Below are 14,960 nucleotides of genomic sequence, written 5' to 3' on the forward strand. Positions count from 1 at the left end.
GGGTTTGTATGATATCTCGTTGGTTAGATGGTAAAGGGTCATTTTGAACTACGAGCCTGTCATTTTTGAGGGACTGCTTTGCCTATGAAGTGATTGTTTAAGGGACGTAAGTTCATCGGTAAGTTTGACTACATCGTAGGCTTCTGTAAGAGACACTGATCGGTTAATAGGAATGAATCTAGCCAGGGATGAGTGTGAAGATCTCATTAGTTGGGATATACTTATGGATAGTGTAAATGAGGCTTTGGCTTAAAGGATTCTACGATTAACGGTAGATGTTAACTAATTCGAGTCGCGGGGTATATTTTAGCGGGTCATTTGAGGATTAGTGAAATCAGTCTGAACAAAGAGTAGTGGATTCGCCAAAGGACTTTGAATACTTATTTTGGGTCGGTAGACTCATGGGCCAGGATGGTGGAGCTATTTGTCTTTTAAGAGGATTTTGGCAAGGAAACCGGTATGAGCTAATGAGGATGTATGTAGGAATTCATGTGTAGTAGTCAAGGATCTTCTTCAGGTTATGGACTACTTCTATGGTGATTGAGAGTTGCACCGGCGGTGATTGACTTCGTTGAATTACCAGGGTTGGTTGGTATTTTCTGGTTGAAAGGCTTCCTGAGGAATGGTATATGTGTAGTGTTGGAATTAGATGAGCTTTAAGTTTTAATGTTCGAGTGAGGCAAGTGAAACTTTCCGATGCTCAAGAGTGGTTTGCTAGGATCTCCATGATTTGCTTAGCTATTTTTAAAGACTTATAGTATTTTGATCCACCCCACAAGTGGGTTTTGGGTGATTCTTGGTTTATATTGATAAAAGTAGTTTTTGTGGGATATGGAGACAAAGGAGTTAAGAAAAAGCCAACTGGTGCAGTACCAAGATAGGTAATTTCATGGCATCCTGGAATGGACGAGCGAGGATTGATCGACAAGAAGGAATCCTTACAGTTGGTAGTTGGAGTCATAATTTCGAGAAAGACTATTTCCGCAGCAGTAGACGGTGTTGATGTGTTGATGGTTAAATAGTATGGTCGATTATTTCTAATGTGAATGACTAGAGGGCATCCGTGCGGGGTAAGGCTCATGGATTGTAAGATTGGTACTCTTGGATTTGCTAAAGGTGTAATAAGTATTGCACTCAGGGATTTTATCACGACCCAATTTCGCTAAGTAGCGCGGGTACCTACCATTTCCCACCTCGATAGGCGAACCCTTTCCCAAATCATCAATTTAAACCCCAATAAAGTAAATAGAGCAGAATAGGTAGAAGCCTGAAATCATAAATAATCATAAGTACGAAATATAAATAAAATCCCCAAGGAACTGGTCTGACTGGTACAAAAGCAACCGAGTAATGTCTAGAATATACAAGTCTCAAATACTAAACACATCTGTCTGAATGTAAAAAATTAAAGACAGGGACAAAGGAGTCCCCGGGTAGCGGCTCGTCAGATGCTCACCCTCGATACTCGTAAGCCAGGCCTTGGAAATCAATCTCGAAAGTAGAAGCGGAGCCTGTCTCAAACACTACACCCCGAAAAAGAGTGTAGCAAGGTATCATAAGTACAAACAACACGTACTGAGTAGGCATCATAGGCCGATAACAGTTAGTTAACATATATAAATAAAGAGACTGAAGAACAGACATGCTCACAATCAGGTATACACACCACACAGTCCAAGAATAACAACTCAAGTACATAAGGATCAATAACCGAATCACAACCTATGGTGAAGCACCTAAACACAAGTATTGCCAAACTTTTACATGATTCCACAGAATAACCACAAACACTAGCATAGTAAGATTTTTGATGGTTCTGGTGTACTCACCCCTACGAGTCTCTGTCCGCTCCTGCGGTGTTGCTCCTGTGAAAGGAGGCCCACAGGCGCGAGATCTGGGAAATGATGTTGGGTCTCGCTGTTGCGAAGATATACTCGCATAAGCGGAGTCGCCCCTACGTGGATTGGTCCACAGGTGCGCGCCTCCGAGATCTTAAGTGATTTCGCTACTGCGGTGTATTATCCGCAAGAGCGGACTCGCAGGTGCGAGGAAAATTACGCAGGTGCGCTATTCGCTGAACAAGTTTAGATATTTATCCCCCCTTTAATTATTAGACCTTTGATTCACATATTTGGTGTTTGGGAGCTAGGCTAAGGGTGATTTTTGAGAGAATCTTCGAGGTTCTTCAAGTGGGTAAGTTCCTAATCACTCCTTTGTGATTATATCGTCTAATATATGGAAATTCATGTTAGAAATCATCATTTAGGAAGGGGAATTGTGGGTTTTGGAACCCTAACTTAAGAGACTAAGATTCTTTCAATTGAGCGTGAAAGTGATGATAGTTTTGGCTAACTTTTGAGTTATGGACTCTATAAATCTTGGGTAAACTTGTTTTGGGATGAATTTCCTATTTTTCCCTTCGTGGCTCGGAATCCTAATTTTAGGGCTTAATTTGGGTTTGGATTAAAGAATGCCATTATGGTTATCAATGGATTCGTATGACTTTCTAGAGTACTAATTAGACCATATTGAAACTGTTTTCCAATAAAAATACGAAATTGATCTTTGGGGTTTGGAACGGGGTCTATGGGTTCACTTTTTGGACCCAAATCTTCTATAAGGTAATATGGGCATTGTTTGTCTCGTATTCTTATGCTTAATCTTTATTTGAATAGATTGGATCGTTTGGAAGCGCTACGGAAGGGTAATGCTCTTCTGTGATTTGGCTAGACTTCTTACCAGGCATATTGAGACTATAAACTCTAACTTAAGAGTTGTGGTTGATAAATTAGACTAAATAAAAGGGTGTAACAGGGATATTATGGGGGTCCCGATAATCGTGAGGGGACGAGCACTTGTATCGATTACCGGTTACATGTTATGGGAACTTGTGCAATTTAAATTGTATAGTTGGTTTGAATGCCATGTTTTGGGCATTAGCTGATAGATAGTATGATCCTATGGATCTGTGAGTAGGGTATGAAGCCCGTATTTTCTGTCTCTTTGATTATGTGTCTGTCTTATTTGTTATGTGTGGTACTCATCACTCCTAATGCTTGTCGAAAAGTGGAAAATAAGCTAAGATAATGACTTTATTGCGTAATCGGCTAAAGATAGGCCCTTACAGCTTATAGTGAATAAAGATAGGATCTTTACTGTTTTATTGACTTTTTGTTATTGTGCATTTTATAATCATGCTTTATTTGGTATCTCTTGCTTTGTATATATTTGAGTACACATATAGGGGTCCGAGGGGAAATGTTTCCGGACGGATTGATGATGATATCTTGTGACATAACTTTATTATGTATAAGAAGCTAAAGATGGAACCTTTGTGATTATGAGAACTTGAAAAAGAGAATCTTATGTGTATTCCTGCTTCTTATTGTGATGCATGCCATATCCTTTCCTATCATATATCTCTTGCATACTTATCATGACTAAAGGTAAGGTCCTTTACTGTATGGATTGATTTCTTGTTGCTGAGCATGTCACATTCATATTTATCATGGTATCTCATATGCATTGATGGGACCAATAAAAGGTCTGAAGGGAAATGATTCCGGATGAAGTGATGATGATTATGAGTCAGTGGGCTAGTTGACAGGTATATGAGCCTAAGGGGCTGAGACATGAACTATGCAAGTCTAAGGGGCGAGACATGATATATGGAAATCATGATACGAGGATTTTCTGGAGCGGTGGTATATAGACCCCGCGAGTCCCCCATAGGTCACGATTCGTTAACATTTGAACGTGTGTATACCGGGTGATGGAAAGGCCTTGCATTGCATGGCATTACATGCATTTGCACTTTATATCATATCATTCATCCTATCTTCTTTGTTGTATAGTGGTTTGAACAAGTTGATTGTATATTATTCCTTGATTGTGGTTTGGATTACCTTTGTCGGCTTTAGATGATTGACGGATTAAGGACCTGAGTGCTTAGTTAATTTCTTGATAAACCAAGGACATAGTTGCTTATTTGGTTACTTGATGTACTTATGGATTAGCAGCTTCACATAGGGTTGGTCTGCGATTATCACAGCTTGATATATTATTATTATTGTGAACTAATGGCAGTTAAGTGTGGAAGTAGTAATTGTAGGCCAGCCCTCGTCTCCGTTTTTGTTAGGGTCGGTCGATGATGCTGCTAAGTATATGTTGTTCCTTGTACTTATGCTACACTTGCTGCACTTTTTTGGTGTGCTGATTCTATTCTCGCTACGAGTGGAGTTCGAACGGCTGCCGGGCGTCGTGATAGTCATCTGGACAAGGGGTGAGCCATCAGTTGATCCATGGCACCAGATCTTCTTCAGTTATCTTTATTGTTGTCTTTTATTTCGGACAACTTATGTACTTTCCGGATGTATGCCTAGACTTATACTTCATTTAGTTGTCCTTGTACTAGCGACACCAGATTTGGGGATGGTTGTACCTCTATTTTTCGTGTTTTATGAAGATAAGGATTACTAATACTTGAATGATTTCTTTTTCGCTTTAATTTCTTTATGAAATTGTTTTAGCAGATTGTGGATGGCTTACTAACTTGGTGAGACTTAGTGCCTTCACGACTTATGACATTGGGTCGTAACAATTGTCTTGCCATTCGGGAGGATTAGTGGCCCGTTGTAAGTTAGCAATCTAGTGCATCGCTTTTGAGTAGTGGGTGCCTAATTATGAATCTCCTATCTATTGGTTTGGTTTTCCCTATACTAGCATGTTGATAATCTTGAAAGAATGACTAAATATGGATTCCCTTCTTGACAATATTGGTTGTGTTGGAATTATAACACTCTTAACATAATGACCTAAATCCGAATAATGATATAATTGCTATTTTCCCCTGAATTTTCATGATCTACACTTGTTATTGAATTTCAATTATTTTATTGATTTTATTTCGTCATGAGTATTATTTTCTGTGTATAAACTCTTGCCCTAGACATTCACTAAGCACCTTGTACTCAAATATATGTTAGGTAGCGAAGACGAGCAGGTTCCTGAAGATCGCATCGGCCACATGCTTGTTCGTGGGACTCCTTTATATTTCTTCTAGACTCAGTCCTGAGAGTAGTTTGTTACTTCATTCTTTTAGAAGCTTCATAGACAAATGTTAGTACTATGGATAGTATTCTGTTAACGTCGAGTTGACTTAATTAGTATGTAGAGTAGGACATTTGTCACACTTAGTCGATTATGGGATGTTGATTACTAACCTAAAGTTAGAGTATTATATTAAATATGAAACGGGGCATGGTTGGTTCTTATTATCATTATACATGCTTCTGGTGTGGTTCCTTAGCATCAAATGCCTATTACGTCATGGTCGGGTTTGGGGAGCGCAATGGCTAGGGCAGCAAAAGGAGCATATACGTTGCCTTATGGGTTTTGACTTTACACAAGTATTCACCCACTTCACGGTTCCCCTTGGTGTAGGAAAGAAAAGTAAGAAGGAACTGTTCAAAAAATCTACACTTGAAGAGTGTGACCTTTTTCCAAAAAGACTAGTTTTCAAGAGCAATAGCCTGATCATTCAGTAGATCAAAGAATTTGAGGAGGCAAAGGGAAAGTTGTGGCCACGGTTATTGTTGTGGATGTTGTAGCCCTATGAGGCGATGTATTTTGGGTTGCTGTGCAGGATGGTAGTGCCATATTATAGGGGAAACTCTAGCGAAATTTTTGTAGAATCCCTAAGAACCTAACATTCAAAGACGAATGTTCTTGGGGGGGGGGGGGGGGAGAATGTTACACCTCGGAAATTTCTCGATGTGTTGCCTTGTGGATAGGCTAGTGTGAGCTTAGTATGATTATGAAATCCTTATGAAATTAAGGGAAGTATTAGATAGCTTAAGGTGCCTACTATAAGAGTTTGAAGTTATATGAATATATGAAACTTAGTTTGTTGAAGGGAGTGAAACGTAAGTCGTGTTCGGAAGGTCTCCACTATAATTGAGCTAATATTTATTTATAAATATCTCGAGGGTTTGTTATAAGACCTATTGTATGGTTAATGAAGTGTTATATAAGTGCCAAGAATGTTCCATGAGGATTGGAAGTCAAACGAGTCGACGAGAATGAAAATTGGAATTTTCCAGTTGTACGGCCATTTGTACGGACCGTATAAATTATACGGCTCGTATAATGGTCCGTAGGTTTGCTCCAGAGAAGGGTGTGTCCTGGTGGTATTATACAACCTGATTATATGGACCGTATAAATTATACGGCCCGTATAATAGGCCCTATAAATGGGGTCGGGTCAAATTTTTTATTTTATAATATAGACGACCCTTGCTCATTTTCATTTCCCACATTCTTCCAAGCTCTCCAAAATCTCCAAAACTCTTCTCTAAGCATATTACACCCAACCCAAGAGATTACAAAGATCAAATAGCAAGAATCAAGTGTTCACGTGTTAGAAGGTTCCCTAGGGTTGGTAGATTTCAAGAAATACTTGGGCATTGTAGCTAGGGTTTTTGTACAAGTTGATAGCTGCTCCAAAGCTTGTTTCTACGGGATAAAAAGGTTAGTTTACATTCTTATTAGCAAAACTTGGGTAGAAGAAGGAAGTAGAAAATGAAGTCTAAATGTAGCTTTTATGATGTTTATGAGTAGTAATCTATATTGAGTCATGATTCTTAGTATGATATGGATATAATCATGTTATGGAAGGTAATAATGGTGATGAAGAAGCGTTATATGAAAATGTGCTAAAATGGGTGTGGAGTTGTTGGTATAAGTTGAGCACACGGATCGATTTTAAAGGTTTAATAGAAATGTGATTGCTGGATTGTGATATTGTGGATGTTATTGTAGATGTTGGGAGTTGTACTGTAGTATAGAGGAAGTCGATGGAATAGGGGAAATGCTGCCCAATTTTCGTTAGATCATGAATTGTTCTAGTTTGGGTTTAAGAGTATCATTAAGGCTTAACCTTGGTATGAATCCTTCTCAATGTAGATTTCTCAAGCTTCAACGGTGAACATTAAATAGTTAAAAAAACGAAGAGGTATGTAAGGCTAACCCTTCTTTCATTAAGGCATGGTTCCTTTGATATATATTCTTTCATGAATCCCAAAATGTCTCCCAAGGTACTCTATCTCTAAGATTACTAAATCTCACGAGTCTCTATATTTTCGCAATCCTATTGCTTCCCTTTATATGATAGTTGATACTCTAAGGATAAATGTAACAAAAATGATGATGGTAATGATGTTGATGACTCTTATGGACTCTGATGTATATGTGTCTAAGTATGTATGACTATTATGTAACATCGAGCTTATCTGGCCGGGTATGGTACCTATCGCGCGAACACCACTGCAGTTGGGTACAGACAACACTGAGCCTTGGTAGGGCCAGGCATGTATGCCCACCAAGCCTTGTTATGGCCGGGTATGTGCAACACCGAACCACCATGGTCGGGTATGCTATGTATACGATATGGATACGAGTATGAATAAATATGAATACAAATATGTATATATGTATGTATGTACCCGAGTAAAGCATTAGAAAAGGAAGGTCTTTACGAAAGACAAGTAAGTAGATATGATGAAGTCCACTAGAGGTACAAATGAATCTATTACCTCCTGATTCTCCCATCTTATGTTATTTCTTGTGTTGTCTATTATGCTTCTACTATGATGTTGATTATGCTTTACATACTCAGTACATTATTTGTACTGACGTCCTTTTCTTTTTGGACGCTACGTCATGCCTACAGGTGGATAGGGAGACAGGCTTGATCTATAGATTTCCTATCAGTGACTGCATACAGGAGCTCCATTTCATCCGGAGCTACAGCTTTTGGGTATTATTCTTTTGTGTACATACATATGGGCATGACGGGGTCCTGTCCCGCCTATGTGATGTTACATACACTTCTTAGAGGCTCGTAGACAGTTGCATATGGTTAGATGTCTTGTAGCCTTTTTGGCTCATATTTTGTATATCATTTTGATAGCCTCGTCAACTTGTGTATATGGATATGGGCATTGTTATTGATGATGATATAAATGCGTCGTTGCCCAACGAGATTAGCACTATTGATGTATGTAAATTTTGAGTAAGCCATGTGGCTCACCTAGATGTGAATGTGAGTGTACGATAAGAAGTGACCGGGTGGTAGCACCGTCATGGCCCTCCATTTGGGTCGTGACAAAAGTGGTATCAGAGCAGTTCGGTCCTAGGGTGTGTCTAGGAACCGTGTCTAGTAGAGTCTTGTTTATGGGTGTGTTGCGCGCCACACTTATAAACAGGAGGCTGCGGGCATTTTAGGAATAAATGACTTTCTTTCTTCATAAGATCGTGCGATAGAGCCATGACATAAGGATTTCTGTTTCCTTAACCTTGTGTTATGTATTTCAGAAATGCCTGTAAATAGAAAGGCTACGGCAGCCCAAAAGGGATAAACGGTGGTAGAAAAGCCGGCTGAAAGAGCACCACCAATTGATATAGAGGAAGGTGAGTCCCAGAATGCGGCTCAATCTCAGTCCTCCCATTCAGTGCCTATTTCTGAGGAGAATGAGGGAGCCTCAGTCCTAGCTCTAGCACCTTCAGCTCCTCCCCCGGGTGCTTCGGGCCAAGATGTAAAAGAGGTCGTTCATTTACTTACTCAGTTGGTTGCCGTCCAGACTCAGCGGCAAGGTACAGGTCAAGGTGATAGGGCTGTTAGTGCACGGGCCCGTGATTTTATTAGCTTGAACCCTCCGAAATTCTTCGGGTCAAAGTCGGATGAGGACCCTCGGAATTTTATTGATGAGATGTTGAGGACTCTTTGGTTAATGCATGCTTCAGACCTTGAATCAGTGGATTTAGCATCCTATAGACACCGGGATGTCGCGGTTCATTGGTATACAGTTTAGATGACTTCACGGGGATTCAATGTACCTCTCCCGGTATGGCATGAATTTGTGGATGCCTTTCTCCGACATTACTTACCTCCTGAGGTTCGGCGGGCTAGAGCTGATAAGTTCTTGCATCTTAGGTAAGGAATTATGAGTGCCTTAGAGTATAGTATTCGCTTCAATTCTTTAGCTAGGTATGCTTCAGCCATGGTAGCGGATATGGGTGACCGAGTGCACCGATTTGTGAGAGGCCTAGGGCCACACTTGATGGATAGATGCTTGACTATGTCCCTTCAGGATAATGTGGATATTTCACGCATTCAAGCCCATGCCCAGAATTTGGAGGAAAGCCAACAGCAGCAAAGAAGTGAGCGTGAGCATGATAGAGGGTATAGCAAGAGGGCTAGATCTTCGGGTCCAACGAGTGAGTTTAGAGGCGGGCCAAGGCAGCTGTTTTCTAGGAATTCAGGCCATTCTTTGACTAGTGCACCTCCACGGTTCACAGGCCAGAGATTTGATAGATCTACTCATTCCGAGCCAAGTCAAAGTTTCAGGGGTTTAGGTTCTCAGTTCAGGGGTGATTCGGGTCAGGCGAGGCCACCCGTGCCACGATGTTCCAGTGTGGGAAGTTACATTGGGGCTAGTGTCGATTGGGTTCAGAGGTTTGCTATGCATGCGGTCGGCCAGGCCATATTATGCATGACTGCCTCTCGGTTGGTAGCCGGGGTAGGGCCTAGCCTTCAGGGTCGGCAGCTGGGTCTTCATCATCTGTACACCCTATGGGGCCAGGTTCACATGCGCCAATCGGCCATGGTAGAGGCAAAGGGAGAGTTCCCAGTTTTAGCGGTCCTCAGCACCGTATTTACACTTTGGCTGGACGCCAAGATCTTGAGTCTTCTCCTGATGTTGTCACATGTATATTATCAGTATTTTCTCATGATATATATGCGTTGATATATCCGGGCTCCACATTGTCATATGTTACTCCATATATTGCGGGTCAGTTTGGGGTCAAACCGGAGTCGATCAAACCTTTTGAGGTATCTACACCCATTGGTGAACCGATAATAGCTAATCGAGTATATAGAAATTGTGTAATTGTGATTTGTGACCATCGTACTACAATTGATTTACATGAGTTAAAATTGATGGAATTTGATGTTATCATGGGCATGGATTGGTTGGCTTCTTGCTATGCCAATATTGACTGCAGAATGAAAATGGTTCGCTTCCAATTTCTGGGAGAACCAGTTTTAGAATGGAAAGGAATTACCGCGTCCCCAAAAGGTAGGTTTGTTTCCTATCTAAAGGCAAGGAAAATGATCAGAAAAGGTTGTTTTTACTATCTGATTCGGGTTCAAGATGTAGAAACTGAATCGCCAACTTTTCAATCTGTTCCCGTGGTGAATGAGTTTCCGGATGTATTCCCGGAAGAGCTTCCAAGCCTCCCTCCAGAGTGGGAGATTGATTTCGCTATAGATGTGCTACCAGATACAAAGCCCATATCTATTCCTCCCTGTAGGTTGGCTCCCGTAGAATTGAAAGAGTTAAAGGAGTAATCGAAGGACTTGCTTGAGAAAGGCTTTATTAGGTCTAGTTCTTCTCCGTGGGGAGAACCTGTGTTGTTTGTCCGAAAGAAAGATGGCTCCTTGCGAATGTCCATTAACTATCGGCAACTGAATAAAGTGACGATCAAGAATAGATATCCCCTTCCAAGGATCGATGACTTATTTGATAAATTACAAGGCGCCAGATGGTTTTCAAAGATAGATTTGAGATCCGGGTATCATCAAGTGCGAGTTAAGGAGAAAGATATTCCTAAGACAGCTTTCAGAACCAGATACGACCATTTTGAGTTCCGGGTAATGTCGTTTGGGCTAACTAATGCACCGACAGTGCTTATGGATTTGATGAACAATGTGTTCAAGCCCTTCTTAGATTTATTTGTGATTGTATTCATCGATGATATCTTGGTGTATTCTAGGTCCGAGGCAGAACATGCGGATCATTTGCGCACTGTTCTTAGAGTTCTTAAAACTCGAGAGTTGTTTGCCAAATTTTCTAAGTGTGAGTTTTGGTTGAACTCGGTGACCTTTCTTGGGCATATTATTTCAGTCGATGGTATTCGGGTAGACACCCAGAAGAGGCCGTGATGACTTTTCCAAGGCCCACAACACCTACGGAGGTTCGTAGTTTTCTGGGCTTAGCAGGTTACTATAGGAGCTTTGTAGAAGGCTTTTCTTCCATTTCTGCACCGCTCACGAAGTTAACCCAGAAGTCAGCTAAATTTCAATAGACAAATACTTGTGAAAGTAGTTTCCAAGAGCTAAAGGATAGATTAACTTCTGCCCCAGTCCTGATTCTTCCAGAGGGATCAGAAGGTTATGTTGTCTATTGTGATGCTTCAGGCGTTGGACTAGGTTGTGTTGATGCAACACAGTAAGGTGATTGCTTATGCTTCAAGGTAGTTGCGGAACCACGAGAAGAATTACCGACCCATGATCTTGAATTGGCTGCAGTGATTCATGCATTAAAGATGTGGAGACATTATTTGTATGGCGTCTACGTTGATATTTATATAGATCATAAGAGCCTTCAGTATATATTCAATCAGAAAGAATTGAATTTACGGCAACGGCGATGGTTGGAATTGTTGAAAGACTATAATGTTTATATCTTGTATCATCCCAGGAAAGCAAATGTTGTGGCTAATGCTCTTAGCCGTAGATCCATGGGAAGTTTCTGCGTTGTGCAGCCAGAGAAAAGAGAGATAGCTCGTGAACTCCAGCAGTTGTCTAGCCTAGGAATTCGAGTAGTAGACTCAGGTAATATGAGAGTTGTGATTCAGAATTCAGCGGTCTTATCACTAGTGGTTGAAGTGAAAGAGCGCCAGTATGAGGATCCCACGCTAATTCATTACAGAAATACACTCCCTCAGAAGGAGAAGTCATCATTTGAGATTTCTGGAGATAGAGTTCTCCAATGTCGAGGCAAATTATGTGTTCCTGATGTTGCAGGATTACAACACAAAATATTGAGAGAAGCCCATTGTTCCCGTTATTCCGTTCATCCCGAAGCGACGAAGATGTATCATGATCTTAAATCTATATATTGGTGGAATGGGATGAAGAAAGATATAGCGGAATTTGTAGCTCAATGTCCCAACTGCCAGCAAGTGAAAATTGAGCACCAAAAGCCGAGCGGATTGTTGCATGCTATAGAAATTCCAACCTGGAAATGGGAAGTAATTAACATGGACTTCATTACAGGCTTACCCCACTCTCGACGTAAGTATGATTCTATATAGGTGATTGTGGATAGACTTACGAAGTCAGCTCATTTCTTGCCGGTCAGAACTACATATGTAGCAGAAGATTATGCAAAGCTTTATGTCAAAGAGATAGTGCGGGTTCACGGTGTTCCAGTATCTATTATCTCCGATAGAGGGACCCATTTTACAGCCAATTTTTGGAAATCTTTCCAAGAAGGTTTGGGGAATCAGGTGAGTCTTAGCACGGCATTCCAGCCACAAACTGATGGACAAGCTGAACGTACCATTCAGACCCTTGAGGATATATTACGGGCATGTATATTGGATTTGGAGGTGGTAGGATGATCACTTAGCAGTTATTGAATTTGCTTATAACAACAATTATCATTCTAGCATCGAAATGACACCGTATGAGGCTTTATATGGGCGAAAGTGTAGATCGCCAATTGGATGGTTCGAAGTAGGAGAGACCAAATTGATAGGGTCAGACTTGGTCCAACAAGCTATAGAGAAAGTCAAGCTTATACAGGATCGATTATTAACAGGTCAGAGTCGACAAAAATTCTATGCAAATAATCGTCGAAGGGACTTAGAGTTCCAAGTGAAATATTGGGTATTTTTGAAGGTGTCGCCAATGAAGGGCGTCATGAGATTTGGCAAGAAGGGCATGCTTATCCCCCGGTATATTGGACCTTATGAGATTATACGCAAGGTAGGCAAAGTGGCTTACGAATTAGATCTACCTCCTGATTTGGAGTCAGTTCACCCAGTTTTCCATGTATTGATGCTTCGTAAGTACATCGGAGATCCTTCTAGAATTGTACTAATAGATGATGTCCAAGTTACCAAACAATTATCTTATGAAGAAGTCCCATTGCCATTTTAGATTGGCAAGTATAAAAGCTCAGAACCAAAGAGGTAGCTTCGGTTAAAGTTTTAGGGAAGAATAATAATAGAGAGGAAATGACTTGCGAAGCAGAAGAAGACATGAAGTTCAGGTACCCGCATTTATTTTCACCTTTAGAGGAGACTCAGGCAGAGACACCATTATCCTCAGGTATGTAGTGTTTTCCCTTGATGTTTTCCTGGTCGTGTGTGGCCACGGTTATTGTTGTGGATGTTGTAGACCTATGAGGCGATGTATTTTGGGTTGCTGTGCAGGATGGTAGTGCCATATTATAGGGGAAACTCTAGCGAAATTTTTGTAGAATCCCTAAGAACCTAACATTCAAGGACGAATGTTACACCTCGGAAATTTTCCGATGTGTTGCCTTGTGGATAGGCTAGTGTGAGCTTAGTATGATTATGAAATCCTTATGAAATTAAGGGAAGTATTAGATAGCTTAAGGTGCCTACTATAAGAGTTTGAAGTTATATGAATATATGAAACTTAGTTTGTTGAAGGGAGTGAAATGTAACTCGTGTTCGGAAGGTCTCCGCTATAATTGAGCTAATATTTATTTAGAATATCTTGAGGGGATGTTATAGGACTTATTTTATGGTTAATGAAGTGTTATATAAGTGCAAAGAAGGTTCCACGAGTATTAGAAGTCAAACGAGTCGACGAGAATGAAAATCAGAATTTTCCAGTTGTACGGCCATTTGTACGGACCGTATAAATTAAACGGCCCGTATAATGGTCCGTAGGTTTTCTCCAGAGAAGGGTGTGTCCTGGTGGTATTATACAGCCTGATTATATGGACCGTATAAATTATACGACCCGTATAATAGGCCGTATAAATCGGGTCGGGTCAAATTTTTTATTTTATAACATGGACGACCCTTGCTCATTTTCATTTCCCACATTCTTCCAAGCTCTCCAAAAACTCCAAAACCTTCTCTAAGCATATTACACCCAAACCCAAGAGATTACAAAGATCAAATAGAAAGAATCAAGTGTTCATGTGTTAGAAGGTTTCCTAGGGTTGGTAGATTTCAAGAAATACATGGGCATTGTAGCTAGGGTTTTTGTACAAGTTGATAGCTATTCCAAAGCTTGTTTTTAGGGGATAAAAAGGTTATTTTCCATGCTTATTTCATGTTAATGAGAATGTTTGGTTATAGCAAAACTTGGGTAGAAGAAGAAAGTAGAAAATTAAGTCTAAATGTAGCTTTTATGATGTTTATGAGTAGTAATCTATATTGAGTCATGATTCTTAGTATGATATGGATATAATCAGGTTATGGAAGGTAATAATTATGATGAAGAAGAGTTATATAAAAATGTGCTAAAATGGGTGTGGAGTTGTTAGTATAAGTTGAGCACACGGATATATTTTAAAGGTTTAATGAAAATGTGATTGCTTGATTGTGATATTGTGGATGTTATTGTGGATGTTGGGAGTTGTATTGTAGTCTAGTGGAAGTCGATGGAATAGGGGAAATGCTGCCCAATTTTCGTTAGATCATGAATTGTTCTAGTTTGGGTTTAAGAGTATCATTAAGGCTTAACCTTGGTATGAATCCTTCTAAATGTAGATTGCTGAAGCTTCAACGGTGAACGTTAAATAGTTAGGAAGACGAAGAGGTATGTAAGGCTAACCCTTCTTTTATTAAGGCATGGTTCCTTTGATATATATTCTTTCATGAATCCCAAAATGTCTCCCAAGTGACTCTATCTCTAAGATTACTAAATCTCACGAGTCTCGATACTTTCGCGACCCTATTGCTTCCCTTTATATGATAGTTAATCCTCTAAGGATAAATCTAACTAAAACGATGATGGTAATGATGTTGATGGCTCTTATGGACTCTGATGTATATGTGTCTAGGTATGTATGACTATTATGTAACATCGAGCTTATCTGGCCGGGTATGGTACCTATCGCCGCACCACT

The sequence above is a fragment of the Lycium barbarum genome, chromosome 10 (assembly GCF_019175385.1).
Source record: "Lycium barbarum isolate Lr01 chromosome 10, ASM1917538v2, whole genome shotgun sequence".
NCBI lineage: Eukaryota > Viridiplantae > Streptophyta > Magnoliopsida > Solanales > Solanaceae > Lycium > Lycium barbarum.